Source organism: Oryctolagus cuniculus, chromosome 11 (genome assembly GCF_964237555.1).
Source record: "Oryctolagus cuniculus chromosome 11, mOryCun1.1, whole genome shotgun sequence".
Lineage (NCBI taxonomy): Eukaryota > Metazoa > Chordata > Mammalia > Lagomorpha > Leporidae > Oryctolagus > Oryctolagus cuniculus.
Genome location: NC_091442.1, coordinates 88841062 through 88868845, shown reverse-complemented (window position 1 = coordinate 88868845; position 27784 = coordinate 88841062). Strand labels below are relative to the sequence as shown.

Sequence of the window (27784 nt, the reverse complement as noted above, 5' to 3'; positions counted from 1 at the left end):
CACCTTAAACTAATTACCTCTTTTATTGTAGGAAAGGTTTGGTTTCCTGAATAGATGATGTTGAAGTATCCACTGTGACTTAACGAAACAGAAGTGCATCATGTTGAAAATAGTGTCTCAAAGCAGAGCTATACATATTTAGTCATCTCTCAATTTAGAAAGGGAGCAATTTTAAAGATTATTTTATGTTGCAGATTATGGAGATTTCCTTTCTATCGCTAAATATTTCCTCTTGACTATGTCAATTCACCCACCTATAAAGATGGTTTCCATGTGGCGCATGTGTTGGAGGCCTGGTCCTTACATGGCAGTACGAGAGGTAATAAGATCTTCAAGAGGTGAGGCCTAGTGGGTTCTTACTTCAATAAATGGCTGAACAAAAACGTATTTAGTAAAGAATGAAAAAGTCTATAAAGTATATTTCTATTTCATAGTTGTCAAATAAATAGTAAAATTAGTGTTAGCAGTACTAAACTTCCAGGTCAATAGTCATAAAAAGTTTATCAATAGTAATAACCTTTTTTTTTTTTTTTGATAGGCAGAGTGGACAGTGAAAGAGAGACAGAGAGAAAGGTCTTCCTTTTTGCCGTTGGTTCACCCTCCAATGGCTGCCAAGGCCAGTGCACCACGCTGATCCGAAGGCAGGAGCCAGGTGCTTATCCTGGTCTCCCATGGGGTGCAGGGCCCATCTACTTGGGCCATCCTCCACTGCACTCCCTGGCCACAGCAGAGAGCTGGCCTGGAAGAGGGGCAACTGGAACAGAATTCGGCGCCCCAACCAGGACTAGAACCCGGTGTGCCGGCGCCGCAAGGCAGAGGATTAGCCTAGTGAGCCACGTCGCCGGCAGTAATAACCTTTTAGTGTGATAATTTCTAGGAGAAATCTTTGAGATCATCTTACAACTACATATGTCAGAAACATCTAGAATTGTATGCCCATCTTCTCTGTCCTTCTTCTCCATCAATAGTCAGCCATAGTGCTAGCCCTTTATGAAACCAAGAAATAAGTGTAAAAAGTTCAATATTTTCTTTAAGTTTGCTGGAAGTTATTACATTGTTTCTTACATTGGTTAGAATTAGTGACTCAAGATAAAACTGAAGTCTTGCTATAAGAAAAACTTTTAATTTATGCATGTTTATCAGTTATTAATATACCTTCACAACGAATAGTAGAGAGTGACAAAAGTAGCAAGTCATTTTTGTGTGTAAAACTAACTGCCATGACATTGGATATTTAAAATTAACAAAATGTATAGGATGTGTCACCATGAAAATGGAAGGAGAGCATTCTAGGGAGGAGGCAGGAGCAGAGGAAGACTTTGTCTTGTGTGGAAATAGTCTACAGATAATAACTATCCTTGAATGTCCATGTACAATCTACTTCAAATGCTTTATATTTAATAATTTAGCAGCAAGTATCAGAAGAATAACAAATAGTTGTAGAAAATCCAAGTCATTCTGCTAGAAGGAAATGTTACTTCAAATTCTTGATGAAAGCATGAAAATTAGGTAAAGAAAAAGAAAACAGGCTGGCGCCGCGGCTTGTGGGGAGCAACTGAGACTAGACTAAGTTACTGGAATTAAGACTTATTCTATGCATCTGCTCTCCCACAATATGGCGCTGGGGAGGAGTAAATTTCTATGCAGCTGCCTCTCACCAATTTGACTGATAAGCTGCAGGAGCTCATCCTGCTCCTGATTGGAGGAGAGCAGCGTGCTTGGCGTGTGGGTAGCAGAGTTGGGATTGGTGGAAGAGGACTATAAAGGAGGAGAGAGACACCATGCACCAGGAACATCTGAGGGATCATCTGAAGGAACACCTGTGCAGCCCCCGAGAGAACCGGCCGGCGGTGTGTCGCTCCTCCGCAGAAGCGGGAAAGTGGCAGGGGGAATCGCCCTTCCACGGAGGTGGAGGGGTCGGCAGCTAACCCAGGACGACGTCGTTCCTCCACGAATGAGGAGGCAAGCAGCTAACCTGGGAAGGGCCGAGCAGACAAAAGAACAGCGCAGGGTCTAGTGTCGTTCCTCCGTGAAGAGGGGGAGCGACAGCGGCTCATTAGGCTAATCCTCTGCCTTGTGGCGCCGGCACACCGGGTTCTAGTCCCGGTCGGGGCGCCGGATTCTTTCCCGGTTGCCCCTCTTCCAGGCCAGCTCTCTGCTGTGGCCAGGGAGTGCAGTGGAGGATGGCCCAAGTGCTGGGGGCCCTGCACCCCATGGGAGACCAGAAGAAGCACCTGGCTCCTGCCATCGGATCAGCGCAGTGTACAGGCCGCAGCGCGCCGGCCGCGGAGGCCTTTGGAGGGTGAACCAACGGCAAAGGAAGACCTTTCTCACTGTCCACTCTGCCTGTCAAAAAAAAAAAAAAAAAAAAAAAAAAAAAGAAAAGAAAAAGAAAAGAAAAAGAAAACAGAGTGAGAGTGAATAATGATCTAAAACAATGGGCAAATATTGTGGTACAAGCAAATTAAGCCTCTGCTTGGGACACCTGTGTCCAGTAGTAGACTTGTTGGTATAGATTCCTACCCCAACTCCTGCTTCCAGCTTCCTGCTAATGTGCATCCTAGGAGTCAGCAGATGATTGCTCAAGTATTTGGGTCCCTGTAACCAACATTAAGACCAGGATGGAATTCCAGCTCTTGGCTTGTGTCTAGCCCAGGCCTGGCTGTTGCAGGCATTTAGGGAATGAACCAACAGATGAAGATCTCTCTCTTTTTCATATTCTCTCTCTCTCTCTCCTCTCTCTCTCTCTCTCTCTCTCGCCCTTCCACCCCCACCTCCCTGCCAAATACATACATACATACAACAAATATATATATAATACAATATGCTGGGGCCTAGTTTTCAGTCCTATTTCTGCTTCTAATTCCGTCTTCTTGATGTGCACCCTGGGAGGCTATGGTGGAATGAGAAGGCCATGCCAAGATGGCCGCTGGCATGCGAGCATCAGTTACTCAGGAATGGCTTTGAAACCCACCTGGCAACAGAGCCTGTCTGGCAACAGGCTGTGATTGGATGGCTTTGGACACTGCCTGGCAACAGGCTGTGAATGGTTGGAGCATAGACCGCCCCTTGACCAGATTGGCTGGTCTTGGCTATATAAGCTGTTGTACTAACTGAAATAAACGAGTCTGCGGGCTGCTTGCCTCAAGTCTGCTTTCATCCGACTCCCGGAGTCTGTGTGGTGACTCTGTGCCTCTTGCCCCCACCATGCTTCTCCTCTCAGAAACGAATCCACTGCAACATTGTTGAGAAATCAACTGCAACAGGAGGCAGCAGTTGTTGACTCAAGTAGTTAGGTCCCTGACACCCACATAGGAGACTTGGATGGAGTTGCTTGTCTCCCAGCTTTGCCCTGCCACTCTCCCACCCTTCCTTTCAAATAAATAATAATAATAATAACAATAATAATAGACAACTGAATTAGAATGTGAAAAATGGAAGAAATAGACCAAACTGTGCCCAATTTAATTCAATTTAATTGTATCTTCTCTTCTAAATAAACCTTTGTTTTTAAGAAGAGGACGGAGAAGCATGGAAAAAAAATCTAGAAGTGAATGACAAAAAAAGTTTCAAATAAAAAGACCTGTAAGATTCACACTATGAAATAGCTAAGAATAAACATATAAAAATTTTGATATTTTACAGACATAAAATAAAGATCATGAGATGGCAAAATACTATTTTCTTGTGGATGTTGGCATGTTCTATACATTTTTCTAAGCACAACATAAAAATATTTTGTGACATATAACATGAACTGAATAAATGGACTAGTGACACAAATAAAGAAAATATTTAAAAATAGGGAATTCAGGTATACATCCTTATATAAAATATAATTTAATGATACTTTAAAAGGATAGAATTTAAATAAATTCTAATCCGTTTCAGAAATAGTTTTAGATAAGAAGAAAATTTATCTGTTGAATAAAATATTTTAGTATTTGCATTTTCTTGACATGAGTGTGCATGACTTTTCTATAAAAATGTTAAATTATAGGAATTGCTATTGATTTGAAAAAATATTAGTCTCCCATTATATTATAAATGTTAGTTACATTTCACAAAAATATGTGAAATAATTTTCAGCTATTCAGAAGAGTAGAATTGATATATATATAATGCAAAAAGCAGCAAGATGTTATATATGTATATAGATGTGTATATATATTATATATATATAACACACACACACACATTTTGCAGTTTGTGTGTAAATTCCATTTATATTTTAAAAGATCTGTTAGTTGTGGAGAAATTGGTGACCATGGACAGGTAATAAAAAAAGGAAGAGTAATTAAAATATCACCTGAAAATGTAACAGAAACAGTAGGATTACAGAAAGCCTGTAATATGTAGTCCTTGCCTTCTGGCTAGTCACATAGTGTGGAAGCCAAAAAAACTCAGTTAAACAGAGCACAAAATGAAGACAATATACGAGCGAGCCAGAACATCCATTGGCCCTCAATCATACATGACCCAGTGGTTCCAACTTAATGTCAGCTTCCAAGTAGTTGCATCAAAATTCTCCCCTTAGTATGTGGTCAAATCATTTTAGACAGACTCATACTGATATCAATGAAAGAACAAAATTACATTATTTTGAAAATTCAACACTCCAATACTCAAAGCCCAAGTATTAAAATATAGAAATGGAAACCCTATGAAGGCCCATGTAAACAAATGGAGAAAAATAAACGAGGTTATTTTAATTATTTCATAAGGATATTTTCATGTCTTAGTAGATTGTAAATTCCAGTTTATGTGTTATACACCATGTGACTTCAGCATTAGAAATTCTATTATGAAATGATTTTATAAATACAGACATTTGAAAAGTGTGGAAAAAGTCTATTAACTGAAACTACATGTAAGATTTGGTGTTTCTTCCATTAGGATGTGTCAAATGACAGATTGCTGAACTACATTCTATCAGAATTCTACTTAGAATTATCTTGGAAATGAGACAGTAGCTGGTTGAAAAGTAAAAAAAAAAATTTTTAAATATGAAAAATTAAAAAGTGCCAGCAGTGTACTATTAGAGTATATTTCTTATATAAAAGGTACCTGGTGTTTTCTGTTGTTGTAGTGACTACATATGAATAAAATTTCTCATGAAATTACTCTTAATAGTGGAAGTAGGTTCTCTCCTCCACTTTGACTATGACCTTGTCTAAACAAGATAAGAATCGGAGAACTCAGAGGGCTTCCATAGCCTTGGAAACTCATGACTGGAGCATAGGGAGACTACTGATGCCATAGACAGGAGTGTCAATTGGTAAAGTCAACAACAGGAGTCACTGTGCACTTACTCCTCATGTAGGATCTCTGTCCTTAATGTGCTGTGTATTGAGATTTAATGCTATAACGAGTACTCAAACAGTATATTTCACTTTGTGTTTCTATGGGGGTGCAAACTGTTGAAATCTTTACTTAATGTATACTAAACTGATCCTCTGTAAAAAAAAAAAAAAAAAAAAAAAAAGAAATTATCAACTCCCAACTTGACTCTCACTGGGATTTTACATGACAATAGGTCTGATCTGATTTCATCATCATTTAAAAAAATCATCTATTATTTTTCACTTTATGTTTCTGTGTGGGAGCAAACTGTTGAAATCCTTACTTAATGTATACTAAGCTGATCTTCTGTATATTAAGATAATCGAAAATGAATCTTGATGTGAATGGAAGGGGAGAGGGAGTGGGAAAGGGGAGGGTAGTGGGTGGGAGGGACGGTATGTGGGGGAAGCCATTGTAATCCATAAATCGTACTTTGGAAATTTATATTCATTAAATGAAAGTTAAAAAAATAGTGGAAGTAATTGGCTTGTTTTAAATGCATATATATTTTTTCTGTCCTGATTTAATACTAAATATCTCTGATCCATTGAATAAAATACATGGATCCATAGCAAGTGACATGTCCTAGACATATAAGGGGCCTTCAAACAATTTCTTAAATTTGAGCATTACAGAAACAACTATGTACGGATTTAAAAAAATCATACCAAAAGGAAGTTTTCTTTTAAGTAAATTTCTCCTTGAGGTTTTTGAAGTACCCTCATATACAATATATTCCTATTGTAACTTTCAGTCTGTATCTCAGTGGAAATCAACCAATATTTGCATGTTCAATGTTTTCATGTCATAACCATCTCTGACAAGCGAAATAATAAAATACTGAAATCCCTTGCTCTATGATGTTGAAAAGGGTAAGATTTAGAGAGGCTGCAGATAACAGAAAATTAGTCTGCATTTTATCTTAGTTTCCAGGATGACAATGTGTTGCCGTTCTAAAGTCAGCGTGGTGGGGTATTCACAAAGAGGCGACCAATCTAGTCAGATTATTTTCTGTCCTTCCCACTTTGCTCCTATCTCTAAAATGTTCAATACACACTTAATTAAATATTTACATAATAAACTATAATATTATCTATAACAAGAGACTTTTGGCTTAGGACTTATTGGATGGCAAAACAATTTGGTGTATGAAATTCTAATACCATGGTTCTTTCTGAACAATTCAGTTGAAGATAAATAGTGTAGTTGAAATCGGACGGAAGTCCACAGTTTGATTTTATAGGGCTAATGCATGAATCTATGCCCCATGAACACATGATCTTAAGAGTATAGATATATGTAATACACACACACATGCACACACACAGAGAGAAGTATCAAAAATGACCTTATTCTAAGAAACTGCAAAGTCAAATAAATAAAGAGCCTGGGAAGGCTGGGGAATCAGCATTTTATATAGATGACTGTAGATACTGAGAACCAATTATAAAGATATCATTTGGAATTTAAGAAGAATCCATTCTAAACGGGGCCTGGAATACTAGGATCATATTTTAGTCAAATTTCCTATGATGTTTCTACAAAGTAAAGAGAGTGTGGGGCACAATACACCCCAACAGCAGCAGAAAAGTATACGTTTCTAAGGATTTAAATAGTAAAGAAATTGATACATGATATGGAATCACAGGAGGAATTGTATGAATTTAACCTAGTAGATAGAGTGTCCATTTCACATATTGGAATACATGGGTTCAGGTCTCAGCTCTGTTACTCACTCTAGACTCCTACTAATTGCAACCCTGGAAAACAGTAGTTATGGCTGAACTGGACTCCTATAACCCAAGGAGGGAACTGGATTCTGCTCTCAATTCTGGGCTCCAGCCCTTGTTCAACCCTAGGTGTTGGGAGCATTTGGGAAATGAACCACCAAATAATGGAGTTTGTTTCTGTTTCTCCCTCTCTCTCTTTTTTTCTTTCTCTCTCTCAAAGTAAATTAAAATAGAAATTGAAAGAGAGGCCTATATTGTAGCATAGCCAATTGAGCTGCCACTGTGATGCCTGCATCCCATACATATCAGAGAGTCAGTTGGAGTCCCAGCTGCTCCATTTCCAATCCAGCTCCCTCCTAATGCTTCTGAGAAGGCAATGGAAAATGGTCCAAGTGCTTGAGCCCCTACCGCACATGTGAAAGACTCAGATGGAATTCCAGACTCCTGGCTTTGACCTGGCCCAGTGGATGGAAGATCTCTCTGTGTTCCTCTCTCTCTCTTTCAAACAAACAAATACATATATCTTTTTAAAAATTTGTGAATTCACAGGATGAGATTAATATAACAAAAGTAGAGGCTTGTGTTTGGCACAACAGTGAATGAATGCACTGCTTTGGACACTGGTGTTTTTTATCAGAGGGCTCATGTCCTGGATCCACTTCCAATCTGGCTTTGTGACATAGCACAGCCTGGAGGCAGCAGACGATGGTCCAACTACTTGGGATCTTGCCACACACATAAATAACCCAATAAGTTCCAGGTTTTTGGCTTCAAATTGCCCCAACTCTCCACTGTTGCAAGCAATGAATGAAAGAGCAATGGAAAGATTGCTCTTTGTCCTCTGTTTTTCTCCCTGTGACTCAAATAAATAAATAAATAAACATTCTTAAGAAGAAAAATAGAATATGTTTAATACTTAAAGGAATTGACTAGGAGTATATTACTATCAATTACAAGACATGGAGAGGGAGCACAGGCTAATTATTAACTAATTTAAAAATTGTTTTATGGAGATAAAACAGAAAGTAGACCCCCAAAATAGTCACTAAAGCATTGTTCTACATAGAGGTAATCCCTAGAACAAAATGCAGTCTTTCCTGAATAATCCTTTTCTGTCTGTAAACAGTTCTAAAAATAGTTAGCAATAAGAAGAAATAGGTTTAAAGGACTAGAATGCCATCTAAGATTTTGGAACCAAATAAATATTGTACATAATTATAAAAAGCAATTAAAATGCATTCTTTCAAAATCAAAAGATGACAAAATTAACTAAAATTTTATTCAGAACTATATCAGAGGAAATTATTTCATTTGATTTTACAGATATTAGTTTGTATTCATCAGAATTTCATGACTTTAACTAAAATTCCTGAGAGGAATGACTTAAGGGGAAGAAAGGTCATTTGGGCTTAGAGTTTGGAGATTCTCAGTGCCAGGGCAGGTGACTCCATCAGTTTTGCATCAGGTAGAGGCCATCAGCGATGCAGCGCATGGGGAGGAATGATCATAAGGTGAGCCAGGGAGCAAAGGAGGCACAGGAAGTGCATGTGACATATAAGCAACCCTCTTGAGAGTACTACCTTCCAAGGACCAATCCCCAGTGACCTAAACACCTTCCACTAGCCTCACCTCCATGACACCATAATTAGGACAAGTTTCTAACCTCAGCATACTGACATTCATCCATGCATTAACTGCATGAAACTCAGCGTTTAAATGCCTGCATGTGTTTGGGGAGTCAAATCCTCTTCAGACCTCTTCAAACACCATCCCTAAAGTTTGTACATAAGGGATTTTCATTCCCCTCCATCCACTTGAAAGAATATTTCCCCTCACCCTGCCAAGGTTTGTGCTGGAATTCTAGGCATCATTCCCATGCTAACAGAACAACTGTGAACTGTCAAGTCTCTTTAAAGAATTTGTTCCCAAACTGTACCCAAAAACATCCACTTATATCGCATTAGTCAAAACATAAGTATATGCAACAGCCTACATAATCCACTATGGTCCCTGTGCCACTACTTCCCTAAGCTGGAATTCTGAAGCTAAGGAAATAGGGGAGAATAGATATTAGAGATACAGTTTACATTCTCTTCCATCAGTTTTTGCTAAATGAGTAATGTGCCAACGAGCAGGTATCAGGCATTTCTTGTCTCTTTCTAGGGAAAGAGTTGGTTCTTTAATCAATAGCCTAATGTACAAGAGAAGTTTGAAAGATTCAGAGGCAGTGAACTAAATGAGTATAAGAAGAATAAAATCCCTGCCACTTTTTACAGGGAAAAACTGCATAGCATGGTACAAAACAAAGCAATTGATAATAACCACAAATTACAAGAGCTCATTCTCATAAGACAGGAAAAATAGGAAGGTGATAGATAATTATAAATTTCATACTGAAGAAAATTTTATCTTTGTAAAATTCAGCACAGCAGAAGACTGTGTAAAAATTCAACATTTTGTAAAGTAAATGAAAAAGATTAGGATATCTGCCAATGGGTTAATAGCTTCATTTCAGATGTATGATATATTTAGATATTTTTAAATGGTATGTAAAATATTTAACAGTGCAGAAGACATACTTATATATATAATCACATTGACCATACTAGTAAATGCATACTTCATATATATATAAAGATATAACACAGTCATTGTCAAGCTTGTTTACTTTCAACTCAGAGTTATTTATGTTGCATACTCACTTCCTTCCAAACATTTCAGACTGCTTTAAAATATTCTATTTACTGACTCTCAATTTTTTGAACATAATAAGCCGTGGTATGCTGATATCACAGTTCTTTTTTGTGAGCTAATACTCGAGTCTGTCTTTTTAAAGATTTACTTATTCATTTGAAAGGCAGAGTCACAGAGAGGCAGAGGCAAAGGCAGAGAGAGAGAGAGAGAGAGAGAGATGGTGAGAGAGAGAGAGACAGAGAGAGATCTTACATCTGCTGGTTCACTCCAAAATGGCTGCAACAGCCAGAGCGGGGCCTATCAGAAGCCAGGAGCCTGGAGGGTTTTCTGAGTCTCTCACACAAGGACTTGGGCCATCCTCTGCTGCTATCCCAGACCATAACAGAGAGCTGGATGGGAAGTAGAGCAGCCAGGACATGAAAGGGCACTCAAATGGGATGTCGGCACTGCAGGCGGCATCTTTACCCACTACACCACAGCACCAGCTCCTCAAGATTTTCTTAACTGGTGTGATTTCAGAACCTTTTCCCTTGCCTTCAATTTTTTACACGTTGCATTACCCATTTAATGTGTCTGTTCTTTCATAATTCACATGTTCTTTATTTTCATTATTTATTTCATATTTAAATTTTGTTATATCAACAAATTATTTTCCTGTTTCTCATTACATTCATTGAACATTTTTTAAATAATCTTTTTTCATTTCCCTTCTAAAAAATTTATTTGTTATACAAATTTCATATTTTTCATATATACAGAATTAGGAACATAATGGGACTTCCCTCTGCCCATCCTCCCTCCTGCCCATGCTCCAACCCTCCCTCACCCTCCCTCTCAGATACCCATTCTTAATTTCTACAGTGATCCATTTACAGTATACATAATGATCAAATAGTTAACCCTGCTCTAAGTAAGTTTAAAAAATAATATGAAGAGAAAGAAAACAAGCAAAAGAAAACATTGCTCCTCAATGGAAGAGACAAGGACTGTAAACAATCATCTATTCTAAAAATTTCTGTTTCACTCCAATACATTACATTTCAGGTATTCTATTTGTTACATTGGATCAGAGAAAACATACAATATCTGTCTTTTGGGGATTGGCTTATTTCACAAAGTATAATGGTTTCCAGTTGGCACTATCTTACTGCAAAAGACAGGATTTCATTTTCTTAACAGCTGAATATTATTCCATATATATATATATATATACACACACCATAATTTCTTTATCCAGTCTACAGTTGATGGACATCTGAGTTGATTCCATATCTTAGCTATTGTGACTTATGCTGCAATGAACATGGCAGTACTGGTAACTCTTTCTTATACTGATTTCTTTTGGTTTGGCAAATTCCTAGCAGTGGGATGGCTGCTGGGATGTTAGGTCTATATTCAGATTTGTGAGGTATCTCCATAATGTCTTCCATAGTGGTTGTACCAATTTACATTCCCACCAACATAAGATTAGGGTAACATTTTCCCTACATGCTCACCAGCATTTGTCATTTGTTCATTTCTGTATGTGAGCCATTCTAACTGGAGTGAGGTAAAACATACTTGTTTTGATTCACATTTCCCTGATGGCTAGTGATCCTGAGCATTTTCTTTCTTTTTTTAAAAAATATTTATTATTTATTTGAAAGTCAGAGTTACACACAGAGAGAAGGAGAGGCAAAGAGAGAGAGAGAGGTATTCCATCTGCAGGTTCACTCCGCAGATGGCCATAATGGCCAGAGCTGTGGAGATCCAAAGCCAGGAACCAGGAGCTTCTTCCGGGTCTCCCACAAAGGTGTGAGGGCCCAAGGACTTGGGCCATCTTCTACTGCTTTCCCAGGCCATAGCAGAGAGCTGGATTGGAAGTGGAGCAGCTGGGTCTCGAAGCGGCACCCATATGGAATGCTGGTGCTTCAGGCAAGAGCATTAACCCGCTGCACCACAGCACCGGCCCCAATCCTTAGCATTTTTAAGAGTCTTTGTTGGCCATTTGAAATTCTTCTCTTGAAAAAAGCCTGTTCAAGTACTTTGCCCATTTCTTCACTGGATTGTGTGTTTTGTTATTGAATTTCTTGACTCTTTGTAGATTCCGGATGTTAACCCTTTATCAATTGCAAGGTTTGCAAATATTTCCTCATTCTGTCAGTTTTCTCTGCACTCTGATGAGTGTTTCTTTTGTAGTGCAGAAGCTTCTCATCTTGATGTAATCCCATTTGTCAATTTTGGATTTGATTGCCTGTGCTTCTATGGTGTTTTCCAAGAAGTGTTTGCCTATGCCACTGTTGTGTAGTGTTTCCTTCATGTTCTCTAATGATTTGATGGTATTGGGTCATACATTTAGATCTTTGATCCATTTTGAGTGGATTTTTTGTGTACAGTATAAGATAGGGGTCTAGTTTCATACTTCTGCAAGTGGATATCCAGTTTCCCCAGTATCATTTGTTAAAGAGACTGTTCTTGCTCCTTCATCAAAGATAAGTTGGCTGTAGATGATTAGATTGATTTCTGAAGTTTCTATTCTGTTTCGTTGGTCTACAAGTCTGTTTTTTGTGCCAGTATTAGGCTGTTTTGATTAAAACTGTCCTGTAGTACAACTTGAAATCAGGTATTGTGATGCATCTGGCTTTGATTTTGTTGTATAAAATTGCTTTAGCTATTTGGGGTCTATTGTGTTTCCAAATGAATTTTAGCGTAACTTTCTCAAGATCTGTGAAGAAAGTCTTTGGTATTTTGATTGGGATTGCATTGAATCTGTAAATTGCTTTTGATAATATCAACATTTTAATGATGTTGATTCTTCCAATCCATGAAATAGAAGGTTTTCCCATTTTTTAATCTTTTCTTCTATTTATTCCTTTAGTGTTTTGTAATTTTCATCATAGGGATCTTTGATATTCTTGGTTAAATTTATTCCAAGGTATTTTGTTCTTTTTGTAGCTATCTTGAATGGTACTCATCTTAAAAGTTCTTTCTCAGCTGTGATATTGTGTATACAAAGGTTATTGATTTTTGTGTTTTAATTTTATATCCTATCACTTTCCCAAACTCTTTTATTTGTACCAAAAGTCTCTCATTGGAGTCTTTTAGATCCCCTATATATAGGATCAAGTCGTCTGCAAATAAAGATAGTTTGACATCCTCCTTTAAATTTGTGTCACTGATTTTTTTTCTTGTCTAATGGTTCTGGCTAAAATCTGCAGGACTATATTGAATAGCAATAGTGAGAGTGGACATCCTTTTCTGATTCTGGATCTTAGGAGGAATGCTACCAGCTTTTCCCTATTCAAGAGTATGCTGGCCGTGGGTTTGACATATACTGCCTTGATTATGTTAGGAATATTCTTTCTATACCCATTTTGCTGGAAGTTTTTGTCATGAAAGGATATTCTATTTTATCAAATACTTTCCCTACATCTATTGGGATAATCATATCGTTATTGTTCTTCAATTTGTTAAAGTGATGTATCACATTGATTTATTTGTGAATGTTGAGCCATCCCTTCATACCAAGGATAAATCCCACTTGGTCTGGGTGAATGATCTTTCTGATGTATTATTGGATTTGATTGGCCAGAATTTTGTTGAGGATTTTTATGTTTATGTTCATCAGGGAAATTGGTCCATAGTTCTCTTTCTCTGTTGCGCCTTTCCCAGGTTTAGGCATTAAAGTGAAGGAACATTCCCCAACATAATCAAGGCAATTTAAGACAGACCCACAGCCAGCATCCTATTGAATGGGGAAAAGTTGGAAGCATTCCCACAAGATCCAGAACTAGATAAGGATGCCCACTCTCACCAATGCTATTCAATATACTCCTGGAAACTTTAGCCAGAGCCATTAGGCAAGAAAAAGAAATCAATGGGATTCAAATTGGTAAAGAGGAAATCAAAGTATCCATATTTTAAGATGAAATGATTCTATATGAAGCAGATACAAAAGACTCATAGAAGAGTTTGGTAAAGTACCAGGATATAAAATCATTGCACAAAAAACAACAGGCTTTATTCATAGACAATTCCTTGGCACAGAAAGAACTTTTCAGATAATCGCATTCAGAATAGCTATAAAAATAATCAAATATCTTAGAATAAATTTAATCACAGAGGTCAAAGATTTCTATGATCAAAATTACATAAAATTAAAGAAAAAAATAGATGATGATACCAAAAATTGGAAAAAAAAACTTCAATTTTTATGGATTGGAAGAAACAGTGTAATCAAAATGTCCATTCTTCTGAAAGCAATTTACAGATTCAAGGCAATACCTAAATGCCTAAATTCATATGGAAACACAGGAGACCTTGAATAGTTAAGCAATCTTATACAACAAAAACAAAGCTGGGGGCAACAGAATACCAGATTTTGAGAATACTGCAAGGAAGTTATAATCAAAACAGCCTGGTACTGATACAAAAACAGAAGGATAGACCAATGGAACAGAATAAAAATGCCAGAAATCAATTCAAGCATCTACAACCAACGTATATTTGAACAAGGAGCAAAAAACAATCCCTGGAGCAAGGGCAGCCTCTTCAACAAATGGTGCTTGGAAAACTGGATTTCCACATGCAGAAATATGAAGCAGGACCCCTAACTTACACATTACACAAAAATCTACTCAAAATAATTAAAGACCTAACTATATGACCTGATACCATCAAGTATTATAAAGCATTGGAGAAATCCTTCAATATATTGGCACAGCCAGAGTTTTTGGAAGAGATCTCATAGGCACAGGCAATAAAAGCCAAAATTCATAAATGGTATTATATCAATTGAGAAGCTTCTGTTCTACATAAGAAATAGGAAAGTGAGGAGGGAACTAACAAAATGGGAGAAATTATTTGCAATCTATGCAGATGATAAAGGATTAATAATCAGAATATATAAAGAGATCAAGAAACCCTACAATAATAAAACAACCAATCCAGTTAAGAAATGGGCAAAGGACTTAAACATTTTTCAAAAGAGGAAATTCAGATGGCCAACAGACACATGAAAAAATTCTCAAGATCATTAGCCATCAGGGAAATGCAGAACAAAACCACAATGAGATGTCACCTCACCCCAGTTAGAAACTAGGCTTTCATACAGAAATCAACAAACAACAAATGGTGGCAAGGATGTGGGGAAAAAGGTACCCTAATCCACTGTTGGTGGGAATGTAAACTGGTAAAACCACTAAGGAAGAAAATTTGGAGATACCTCAGATATCTGAATATAGCCCTACTATATGACCCATATATCCCACTCCTTGGAATTTACCCAAGGGAAATGAAATCAGCAAATAAATGAAAGAATTATCAGCACCCCATATTTATTGCAGCTCAGTTCACAATAGTTAAGACATGGCATCAACCTAAATGCCCATCAACTAAAGACTGAATAAAGAAATTTTGAGATATGTACTCTAAGGAATACTACACAGTGGTAAAAAATATTTTCAGTCATTTGCAAAAAAAGAAAAATGGATGAGTCTGGAAAACATCATACTTAGTGAAATAAGGCAGCCCTAAAGGAAAAATAAAATACCGTATGTTCTCCCTGATTTGTGATAACTAATAGAGCACCTAATAGTTAATCTCTAGAAGTGAAATTTACACTTTGAGAAGCAATGACTTATCTTGACTGTTGGGGAATAGCCTTTTTTCTTCCTTAATACTATTGGTTGAACTCTTAACAAAGAGTTTATCATATGCATATAAAGTCAGTTGAAAATAGATCCCAGTAAAAAATAATAGTTGAATAAGAGAGGGAGGAGAAAGTTTGCAACTGTAAAGCTGTATAGTTCTGCATACATTCCTACAGACTTACCTCTAAGGGTACAATTTAAAAACTTGCCTTCTGATCCTAAACCCTGTTAAGCTGAGTGGTAAAAAATGCATTCTTAAGTGTTAAAGTGATCATGCTTAGTGTTAAATAGATCATATAGATAGGATTAAGTGTTAAAGGGTTCATAATTATGGTAAAAATAACAAATGATAGAATTAAAAGGAGAGTAATTTCCAACATGGGAAGCAGTCCACGCAACAGACTCATAGAATGGGAATCACTCTAAATAGCACTCTGATCTCAGAATCAGCCCTTAAGGCATTCTGGTCTGGCTACAAAGCCCATGAGAGCATTTCAGGCATGGAAAGCCAAGATACTGTGCCAAAACAAAACAAAAAAAGTCTTATATGAAGGATCTCTGTGAGTGAGACCCCAGTAGAAAGAAAGGGCCTTCAAAGAAGGATATATTTTTCTCTGAAGGAAGGAGGGAACTTCTACTTTGCTTATGGCCTCGTCTAAATACTGATGAAGATTGTGGACAAAAAAGACTTCGATAGCCTTGTCAAGAGCCTTGGGTAATCACGGACATCAAACATTAGAATGTTACTTGTTAAATTAACAATAGGAATCATTGTGCACTTACCCCCCATGCAGGACCTCTGTCCTCAATGAGTTGTCCTATGAGAATTAACTGTAAAACTTATTCTTAAACAGTTTTTGTGTTGTGTGTGTATGTGCAAATTGTTGAAATCTTTACTTAGTATAGAGTTTATCTTCTGTGTATAAAGTTAATTGAAAATGAATCTTAATGGAGGATGGGACTAGAAATAGGAGAAAGAGATGGCGTGAGAATGGAAGTGGAATGGCAGGTATGGTGAGAAGTATCATTATATCCTAATGTTGTATTTATAAAATTTGTACTAATTAGATAAAAAGTTTCTTTTTGGAAAAAACAAAGATTTATTACTATAGTTTTAATATGTGGTTATTTTTAAATGAGGTCTATATGAGTGAATTTGACATATTTTTACTTGCTTATTGTTTGTATCCCTTGCCTATATTCCTGTTGTTCTGTGGTCTTTTTACTCTTTACTTTTTACTTTTTGAACTCTTTTTTTAGATTTATTTTATTTATTTGAAAGACAGAGTTACAGAGAGAGATAAAAACAGAGAGAAAAAGAGGTCTTCCATCTGCTGATTCACTACCAACATGGCTGCAATGGCCAGAACTCAGCCAATCCAAAGTCAGGAGTCAGAAGCTTCTTCTGGGTCTTGCATGTGGGTGCAGGAGCTCAGGAAGTTGGGGCATCCTCTGCTTCTTTCCCAGGCACATTAGCAGGGAACTGTACCAGAAGCGGAGCAGCCAGGACTCTACACAGAGCCTATTTGGGATGCTGGTGCTGTAGGCTGAGGCTTTAACCTGCTGGTCGACAGCACTAGCCTCTGTTGAACTCTTTTTTTAGTGAGCATTAAGCCTTTGGCTGTAATGTAAATTAAAAATGTGTTATCTCAAAGGTTGAAAAAGAAAAAGAGAGAAAGAAAAAGAGAAATAGTGGAAGGAAAGGAGGAAGGAAGAAGGCATGGACAGAGGAAGAGAAGTATTATATCCTTAGAATTGTATCTATGAACTGTATTAAATCTGTTCTCTATATTAATATCACATAAAAATGAAAATAGTGTTGTAGTAATTATCACATATTTGCTATGACGCTGAGAATCTATTTTTTTAAATAAATTCCCTAAAACAAAACAAAAGAAAAGAAAAACTCTATGATTACATTTTGTAACTCAGATTGTCTGTGAGCAGAAGGAACTTTGCTCTCTTGCTCAGTGAGGATGTTTGAAAACAAGTATATTCAAACGTGGTTGATGGGATTTTAGATTGGATAATTCCTAGATTAATTATTTGGCTTCATCTACCTAAATTATACCTATATTATTCTAGAAAACCTAAAAAATATTGTGAACATATATTTACAAATTAATGTATGAAAAATATTTATCATAACATGAAAGCACAAGATTTAATTTATAGGTCCATCAGTAGTTTTCTTGGTAAGTGGAGCATAGTGCATCTATACAGTGAAATTAAAGGCATTTAAAAAAGGAAGAAGAAGAACAATTCACTCATGGAGTGCCACCAACAATTTCCACAATGCATTGAGTGAAAGAAAAATGGCAGAAAGAAAAAGAAATTAAAGGGATACAAATTGGGAAGGAAGAACTCAAACTATCCCTCTTTGCAGATGACATGATTCTTTATTTAGGGGACCCAAAGAACTCTACTAAGAGACTATTGGAACTCATAGAAGATTTTGGCAAAGTAGCAGGGTATAAAATCAATGCACAAAAATCAACAGCCTTTGTATACACAGACAATGCCATGGCTGAGGAAGAACTTCTAAGATCAATCGCATTCACAATAGCTACAAAAACAATCAAATACCTTGGAATAAACTTAACCAAGGACGTTAAAGATCTCTACGATGAAAATTACAAAACCTTAAATAAAGAAATAGAAGAGGATACCAAGAAATGGAAAAATCTTCCATGCTCATGGATTGGAAGAATCAATATCATCAAAATGTCCATTCTCCCAAAAGCAATTTATAAATTCAATGCAATACCAACCAAGATACCGAAGACCTTCTTCTCAGATCTGGAAAAATTGGTGCTGAAATTTATATGGAGGCACAAGAGACCTCGAATAGCTAAAGCAATCTTGTACAACAAAAACAAAGCTGGAGGCATCACAATACCAGATTTCAGGACATACTACAGGGCAGTTGTAATCAAAACAGCATGGTACTGGTACAGAAACAGATGGATAGACCAATGGAACAGAATTGAAACACCAGAAATCAACCCAAACATCTACAGCCAACTTATATTTGATCAAGGATCTAAAACCAACTCCTGGAGCAAGGACAGTCTATTCAATAAATGGTGCTGGGAAAACTGGATTTCCACATGCAGAATCATGAAGCAAGACCCCTACCTTACACCTTACACAAAAATCCACTCAACATGGATTAAAGACCTAAATCTACGACCTGACACCATCAAGTTATTAGAGAACATTGGAGAAACCCTTCAAGATATTGGCACAGGCAAAGAATTTCTGGAAAAGACCCGGGAGGCACAGGCAGTCAAAGCCAAAATTAACTATTGGGATTGCATCAAATTGAGAAGTTTCTGTACTGCAAAAGAAACAGGAGAGTGAAGAGACAACCGACAGAATGGGAAAAAATATTTGCAAACTATGCAACAGATAAAGGGTTAATAACCAGAATCTACAAAGAGATAAAGAAACTCCACAAAAACAAAACCAACAACCCAATTAAGAGATGGGCCAAGGACCTCAATAGACATTTTTCAAAAGAGGAAATCCAAATGGCCAACAGGCACATGAAAAAATGTTCAAGGTCATTAGCAATCAGGGAAATACAAATCAAAACCACAATGAGGTTTCACCTCACCCCGGTTAGAATGGCTCACATTCAGAAATCTACCAACAACAGATGCTGGCGAGGATGTGGGGAAAAAGGGACACTAACCCACTGTTGGTGGGAATGCAAACTGGTCAAGCCACTTTGGAAGTCAGTCTGGAGATACCTCAGAAACCTGAAGATAACCCTACCGTTCGACCCAGCCATCCCACTCCTTGGAATTTACCCAAAGGAATTTAAATTGGCAAACAAAAAAGCGGTCTGCAGCCTAATGTTTATTGCAGCTCAATTCACAATAGCTAAGACCTGGAACCAACCTAAATGCCCATCAACGGTAGACTGGATAAAGAAATTATGGGATATGTACTCTTTAGAATACTATACCGCAGTAAGAAACAACGAAATCCAGTCATTTGCAATGAAATGGAGGAATCTGGAACACATCATGCTGAGTGAAATAAGCCAGTCCCAAAGGGACAAATACCATATGTTCTCCCTGATCAGTGACAACTGACTGAACACCAAAAAGGAAACCTCCTGAAGTGAAATGGACACTATGAGAAACGGTGACTTGATCAGCATAGCCCTGACTGTTAATGAACAACTTAATACATTATCCCTCTTAGTAGTTGTTTTGTCTGTTCTACTTAATATGACTGGTTTAATTCTGTAATTAATACACAGTTATTCTTAAGTGTTAAAAATTAACTGAAATGTGATCCCTGTTAAACATAAGAGTGGGAATAAGAGAGGGAAGAGATGTATAATTTGGGACATGCTCAAGCTGACTTGCCCCAAATGGTAGAGTTAAAAACATAACAGGGGATTCCAATTCAATCCCATCAGGGTGGCATGTACCAATGCCATCTCACTATTCCAAGTGATCAATTTCAGTTCACAATTGATCATAATGAAAGGACTAAGAGTCAAAGGGAGCACATAAACAAGTCTAGTACCTGCTAACACTAACCGATGGAATAAATAAAGGGGAGAGTGATCCAACATGGGAAGTGAGATACTCAGCAGACTCATAGAATGGCAGATGTCCTAAATAGCACTCTGGCCTCAGAATCAGCCCTAAAGGCATTCGGATCTGGCTGAAAAGCCCATGAGAGTATTTCAGGCATGGAAAGCCAAGACACTCTGGCAAAAGATCTCTGTGAGTGAGATCCCAGTGGAAAGAACAGGTCTTCAAAGAAGGAGGTACCTTTCTCTGAAGGGAGGAGAGAACCTCCACTTTGACTATGACCTTGTCTAAACAAGATAAGAATCGGAGAACTCAGAGGGCTTCCATAGCCTTGGAAACTCATGACTGGAGCATAGGGAGACTACTGATGCCATAGACAGGAGTGTCAATTGGTAAAGTCAACAACAGGAGTCACTGTGCACTTACTCCTCATGTAGGAGCTCTGTCCTTAATGTGCTGTGTATTGAGATTTAATGCTATAACGAGTACTCAAACAATATATTTCACTTTGTGTTTCTATGGGGGTGCAAGCAGTTGAAATCTTTACTTAATGTATACTAAACTGATCCTCTGTAAAAAAAAAAAAAATTATCAACTCCCAACTTGACTTTCACTGGGATTAAACATGACAATAGGTCTGATCTGATTTCATCATCATTTAAAAAAAAATCATCTATTATTTTTCACTTTATGTTTCTGTGTGGGAGCAAACTGTTGAAATCCTTACTTAATGTAAACTAAGCTGATCTTCTGTATATTAAGATAATTGAAAATGAATCTTGATGTGAATGGAAGGGGAGAGGGAGTGGGAAAGGGGAGGGTAGTGGGTGGGAGGGACGGTATGTGGGGGAAGCCATTGTAATCCATAAATCGTACTTTGGAAATTTATATTCATTAAATAAAAGTTAAAAAAAAGAAAAATGGCAGAGTGATATGTGTGATATAACAATGTTTTTTAAAAGCAAATAAAAGTTAATATATGCTTATTTGCAAACTCTAAGCATGGAATAATTTTAGAAATAAAAGTGGTTGTATTTAGGGAAGAACGTCAGTAGCTAGGAAACAATGAAGGAAAAAATATACTTGATACACCATTTTGCACTACTTTAGTGTTGAATGATTCATGTAAATTACTATATATCAAAACATGTAAAGTTAAATCTTAAAATAAATATCACATTATTTCAGGAAATGAATTATGAGAGTCTGTATGAAGTAATAGCTGGACTTGGAAAAACAAATCACATATGTGATATTTTTAGACAGAATTGGAACATTTGGAATATATTACAAGATATCTTAATAGAGTTGAAACTCTGCCTTGCATGAAATGTTGATACAGATACATAACACTGATATAAATAAAAATATCATCAACATTTAGACACTACTTTTTGATAGTAAAAGGGATACCGTCTGAGATGGATTAAGGGATGGCGATGGAGATACATTCGTGAAATCCATTAAAAAGGGATTATAGAATAATGGTTCTATGAAGAAAAGAGTTGCACTGTAGAAATTGTTGGAGGACTGAATTTAAGAATTGGATGGTATCCAACCATATCCAAGGTTGCCAGAGATTCAGCTCACTGCACCAAGAATTATTGACACTATAAAATGTGTAATGTCTTTTATTGAGTATAATCCACAAACTCTAAGTCCCTTGCTAGTGGTGTTTGTATTTAACTTAAATTACACAGAGAAGGTATTCATATAATAGAGTCGTCCAAATTGATTAAAGAGTCATGAAAAATTTAAATGGATCTATGTTTTTTTTTCTATATGGTCAATTGTACAAAATATATTTGAGAGATATAGAAAAATGGATATTGAGAGAAGAGTGTTGTGCTCGCTTCGGCAGCACTTATACTAAAAATTGGAATGATACAGAGAGAGGAGTGTCTTTGGAAATCTTCAGGTGTCAATCATAGAGGAAAAGATGTTGCGGAAAGAACTTGACAAAGAAATAAATAGAATCCTGAGTAAAGAAAAGTTTTGCTTAAGCAGAATCAAGGAAGTCAAACAAACTATGAAAAAAAATATAAGAACTCTCATTTTGCAATACCAGAGTAGAAAATGTCAGTGGACAAGGACATGCTAAGAGAGGAAAAAGCTGATTTAATAATAGAAAAAGAAAGGTTTTGAAGGGGAGCAGAAGAGAATTCAGGTTACTTTCAAAAAGAGAACATCTTCATTTCTTTCTTACATTATAGAGGAAAGCATGCGTAGTGCAAGTGTTCCAAGAAATTAACAGAATAAGAGAGAAAGAGACAGAGGAAGAGAGAAAGGGCTCTAAATGTTGAGTTAAAGGGATAATCCTTTGTCTCCTAGATGATGAGTTCTTTTCATAACCTGTTAGATGCCACACACTGTAGACACTTAAAATTCAAGGTAAATACATTGATGCAGAGAAGATCGGTCTACCTCCCTGAGAATAACAATCAAGGTTAAATGTTAAATGGAGAGTACTTTTGTCACCCAAAAGGAAATGAAAACCAAAATTAACTTGGGACTTGGTTAAAATAAGTCCATATAAGTTAATGCTTAAATTCTTCTAGGGTACATGTATTGTGTTACAAATCTCCAATGTGAATAATATAATAGTTTAGCCTTTTTCATATTTTTATCAATTATTATAGGGTTACCCTGTGAAATTTAATCACAAATTCTCCCTTAACCTCAGTTTAAGTATAAATAAAATAATAGGCCAATGATGACTTATGCAACTTCCAAGCACAATAAGTATTATTATCTAATCAAACATGTATGTAGTGGAATGTGCAAAATTGTGGTGTTTGCTTCTGCACTTTAACTGGCAATTTAAATACTTATTTTCTGTAGCTTATCATCACTGATTTTCTTAGGGAGCATGAGGTATACATGTGGTTATTTGAGACAATTATGGCTTGCAATGATAATAAAAAAAAAAAAAAAACTTCACTGACACTTTTGAAGGTATTTTCATCCTACCATATATATCAGAGGAGGCTGAGGAACCAAGGTTTACCTAGGGTGAAAAGAAAAAGAAAACTAATTTTTTGCATCAGACGATGGAGTTAAAAAAGAAAAGACCATTTCTAATTCTTCCTGTGACACTAGTGAGCACGCCTCAGTACCTTTGGGACTCTCTCTTGGGAGCTGTTATTAGATAAAGGGAAGGCTGGCTTCCTCTCATAATGTCTTTGCCTGTCTGGAGAATGCCAGAGGCAGGCACTTGCAGGTTATGCGATGCTTCAGTGGTAGCATCGGGATATTATGATACACTTCAAGGGCTCTCCATCAAGTCAAGAGACATACACGGACATACTTTTGTGTCAAGGAACATCATTTTATTTTCTTCTGCAATTCTATGTTTAAGTAACTTGTCAGTGGAATAGCAAAAAATAAAAGAAGTATTATAAAGCAGTGAGTTTCAATCACTCAGTGTTTCCTTGCGTTTGCTGTTTGTTATTTTCACGAGACTAACAGTCATTTCAAGACAAGGTCTAATATTCTCTAGATACTGTCATTTATGGTTCAATTTCTCCTGTTTGATTAGCCATTTTACGCTTTACCTTCTTTTGCATTTTCCTAGTAATATCAAAATGCATCAATGTTTCATATAAAACAGAAATATCCAGAGGATCCTCACAATAATGTTAATAACTGGAGCCAGCGGGGTGGTGGGAGATATGGTTAATAATCCATCACAATATTCATGTTAAGAAATTGCAGCAATTACACATTGAAGTTTTGTGTTTCTGCCTCATTGACTCAATTCTTAGGAAGTAGCTGTTATTCAAGGCTACTGCTTTTATTCTTTCTTTTCTGATAAATTTGCTATTTTCTTTCCTCTAATTTTTTTTTACTTTTTACTTATTATTTTAGAGATAGAAAGAGAAAGAGCAAAGGCAGGGAGGGAGCCCCTGTTCACTGACCCACTCCCCAAATGCCTACATCAGCCAGATCTGAGCCAGGCCAAAGGTGAGAGACTGAAATTGATGACACGGGTGTCAAAGACTCAAGTACTTGAACTATTATCTGCTGCCTCTCAGGGTGTGCATTAGCTGGAAGATAGAATTGGGAGCCTCAGACACAAATGCTCTGATATGAGGGATGTGGACATCACAACTGCTATATCAAACACCCACCACTTAATTTTTATTTATTTGAGAAGCAAAGAGACAGAAACAGAGAGAGATGGCTCCCATCCATGAGTTCATTTCCCCAAAGGCCCACAATGGCCAAGGCTGGACCAAGTTGAACTCAATCCAGATCTCCCATTTATATGACAGGAACCCAATTAATTGAGCTGTAATCTACTGCCCCCAGGAGCTTCATTAGCAGGGACCTAGAGTCAGTAGCCTAATTTGGGCATTTAACCCAGGCACTCCAACTGGAGACTCAGATGTATTAACCAACGTCTTAAGAACTAGGTAAAATTCCTGCCCATCAGTGTGTTTTTTAAGAAATTTCTTTTTTTTTTTTTTTTGACAGACAGTGAGAGAGAAAGAGAGAAAGGTCTTCCTTCCATTGGTTCACCCCCCGAAATGGCCACTATGGCTGGTGCACTGCACTGATCCAAAGCCAGGAGCCAGGTGCTCCTTCCTAGTCTCCCATGTGGGTGCAGGGCCCAAGCACTTGGGCCAACCTCCACTGCCTTCCCGGGCAACAGAAGAGAGCTGGACTGGAAGAGGAGCAACTGGGACTAGAACCCGGTGCCCATATGGGATGCTGGCACTGCAGGCAGAGGATTAGCCACACAAGCCACAGCGCCAGCCCCATTTAAGAAATTTCTAAATCAATATTTTTCTCTTATAAAATATAATAATTAGATCAAGAATTAGAATTCCTTGTGTGGGCACATCAACTTTAAATATTTTTTCATTTTTTGTGGCTAATTCCATTTGTCACTTCATGTGATTATTTTACAGAAAAAAAGGGGGGTATAGGTTTAACTTTTCATGAAAGCTATTGCAACAAGTGATCAAATTGATTTGTATTTTCCTCTGTATTTTGTTCCTCAACAGAAAAACAATAATTCTTGTATATAAAGATTAGGAAAATTACTTTAGAAAAAATCTAGATGGATCCCAAGCACAAGCTCATTATTCTCAAAACATGGAGATAAGCTTGATCTAACTAATGCTACTGAAAGTAAACTCCAAACATATTTGTGACTTGGAGTTTCAAGAACGATTCTGAGTAAGTTGTCATGTTTAGAGGTCTACAAGGTTGCCAAGGACTTATTAGCCGTGACTAATATTGAAATCTGTAAAACTTAAGGTTACTACAGAGATAAAAGCAGAGAACAGCAAAACTAGTTATCTATCTACACTGAATCAATGTGTTATTTGTACTCGAGGGCTAAAATTAGGGACACTATGAAGATTGATAAAGCATGCTGTACTTGAGTGGGCTGTGAGATAATTATCGGATAGTCTACTGCATTCAAACTGAAACAAAAAAGTAATATAAAGTAATATATCAATATGGGATGCATTTTTTGAGAATAGTGATGTTTAACTAATCTATTCTAAATTTGGTTTATCACAAATTGATGAGAATACTGTTGTTGAGCTGTATTAACTGTGGAGATAAATGAAGTTAAGAAAATTTGAGGAGCAGGCATTTGGCATGGCAATTGCACCAATGCTTGGGATGCCCATACCCTATATCAGACTACCTAATTCAAGCTCTGGCTATTCAACTTCCTATCTGTTTCTGCTGATGCACACACTGGGAGACGACAGATGATGGCTCAGGCATTTGGGTCCCTGCCACCCACATGGACTCGTGGATGGAATTCCTGGCTCCTGACTTCAACCTGACCCATCTAGTACTGTTGCAGTCATTTGGGATGTGAACCAGCAGTTGGAAGATATTCTCATTCTCTCTCCTGTCTCTCTTTCTCCCTCTCCCTCGCTATCCTCACCCTCTTCCCTCTCGTCCTCCCTTCTTTTCAAATAAATAATACATAAATCTTAAATAAAAACAACTTCATAGTAAATTATAATATAATATCAACTACATGTTATCACAGTAATTCAACTCTATCATTTATGAAAAGGAATTAGTAGAATTCAAAGATAAAGATTCAGTTTTAAGTAAATGAATATTAACAGTAAAATTTGGGAAGAAGAAACATGTAAAGCAAAATGGTAAAAAGTGATTTTGAATTAAATGGTAAGAAAAAATGTGATAACTAACTTGGAATTAGTTATGCTAATATTTAAGGACATAAGTTTAAAAAGTGAAAAGATGGATAAATTTAATGATGCAACCCACCAAGAAGTACATTAAAAAACCTATAGAGATTTACAGGGAAATTATTAAATAATTAAACATGGCAGGGTCTTTTAAAAGCATTATCCTGAGAACTGAAAATTCAATCAGTGCGGGAGAGGATATGAAAAATTTGTGTTGAAAACAAAAGGTTCAATCTGATGCATTTGTGCATACACAATTTAATTCTACATTGGTATCTTCATGCTGCTGTATGATGTTCATTGGAAATACACGATAACTGATTATTTACTTGATTACAAATAAATCTTTAATGTGTTGAAAATACAGATTAATGTATATATGTCTTTTAATGAAAATACAATGGCTAAGAGAAAGATTTCAAGAATTGTTCCAACAATTCCTCTGGTCTAACAGTCTACAAACAAAGAGGAAGAGAGTTTAAAGATATTTGACATATTTTTACTGTTTGATCATTATTTTAGACTTTCCTTTTGAGAATTTTGTACTAAACATACTAATTTACCATTTACAGCTTTACTGTACTTCTTTTTACTCTTTTCCCTGAGGATACCTAAGCTACATGTTAGCATTCAATACATTATCTATGACATGAACAGAGATATTCAGTAAAAACCAGCAGCAAACATATGAAACAGTTAAAATCTAGAGTTCCCCTCAATAAAACTGAGACAAGATAATGGCACATAGAATTATTATATTATTGATATTAATTTGAAGGTTTAAAGTCATAGAAGACAAAAAATAAATATTATATTAAAGAAGACAGTTACTCATCATTACTGAGACTGCACTGGTACACTTATAAATAATCAAATACTAGAAATAGTATAAGCATTAAAATAGATCATAAACAAATAAATCACAAGCTATTTGAGTCTCAAATTGTTATAAATAAGCCAACAATAATAGAAACATCAATCTTTTCCAATTAATGTAGAAAATGACTACAATTCTGAGCCATCACAAATTAGTTGTATTTGTTTCAGTATTTGGTCAATTATTCTAAATTTAAAACTGTTAAATATATGCGAGTATGGGTATTTTAAAGGAGAAATTGTGAGAGAGGCATGGTTTGTCTTATACTTCCTTACAAGCATTATTTAATTGATATTTTAAATAATTCTGATTTTCTTTTTAACCAACATCTATTGTACTCAATATAATGCAGCTTTTGGATAATTATCCTACTGTCTCCTTAGAGAAACCCATTCTACTCCAATTACTGTGGTGTTACATCTGTCTGTGAAACACGCCAAGCTCAATTCTGCCCCAGGAATATACACTTTACTTTTCCATGAGTAAGAAAGATCCACCCTGCCCAGATGTTCACATGGTACTTCCTCACTTCCTGTGGAGATCTGTTCAAACCTCATTTACTCAGGAAGATATTTCCTAGCCATCTCACCTAAAGTAAGTGTCCTTTATTTTTACTATATTCTAAGCCTTTGTCCAAAATTATATTCCTACTTAATGCTTATCACTACCAGATATTATGTAGCAAATGTATTTGTTCATTTAGAAGATTGTTTCCCTCAATAAAAATGTAAGCTTCTTAATGTCAGAAACTTTTTCTCGTTTTATT

The 27784-nt window shown here is 36.6% G+C and overlaps 1 protein-coding gene across 14 annotated transcripts in view; it reads left to right on the top strand.

The window, feature by feature from the left end:
- Nucleotides 1–27784, top strand: part of MGAT4C (MGAT4 family member C) — a 777011-nt gene that overhangs the window by 635163 nt on the left and 114064 nt on the right. The window contains exons 1-2 of one of the 14 annotated variants that reach the window (XM_070052671.1): nucleotides 22596–25137; nucleotides 27402–27612. The exons of 11 other annotated variants lie outside the window; for them this stretch is intronic. The gene's annotated coding sequence lies outside the window, so the exon portion shown is untranslated. Of the gene's footprint in view, nucleotides 1–22595; nucleotides 25138–27401; nucleotides 27613–27784 lie in introns of those variants that run through there. 2 more of the 14 variants (XM_070052670.1, XM_070052673.1) reach the window with 2 other exon arrangements.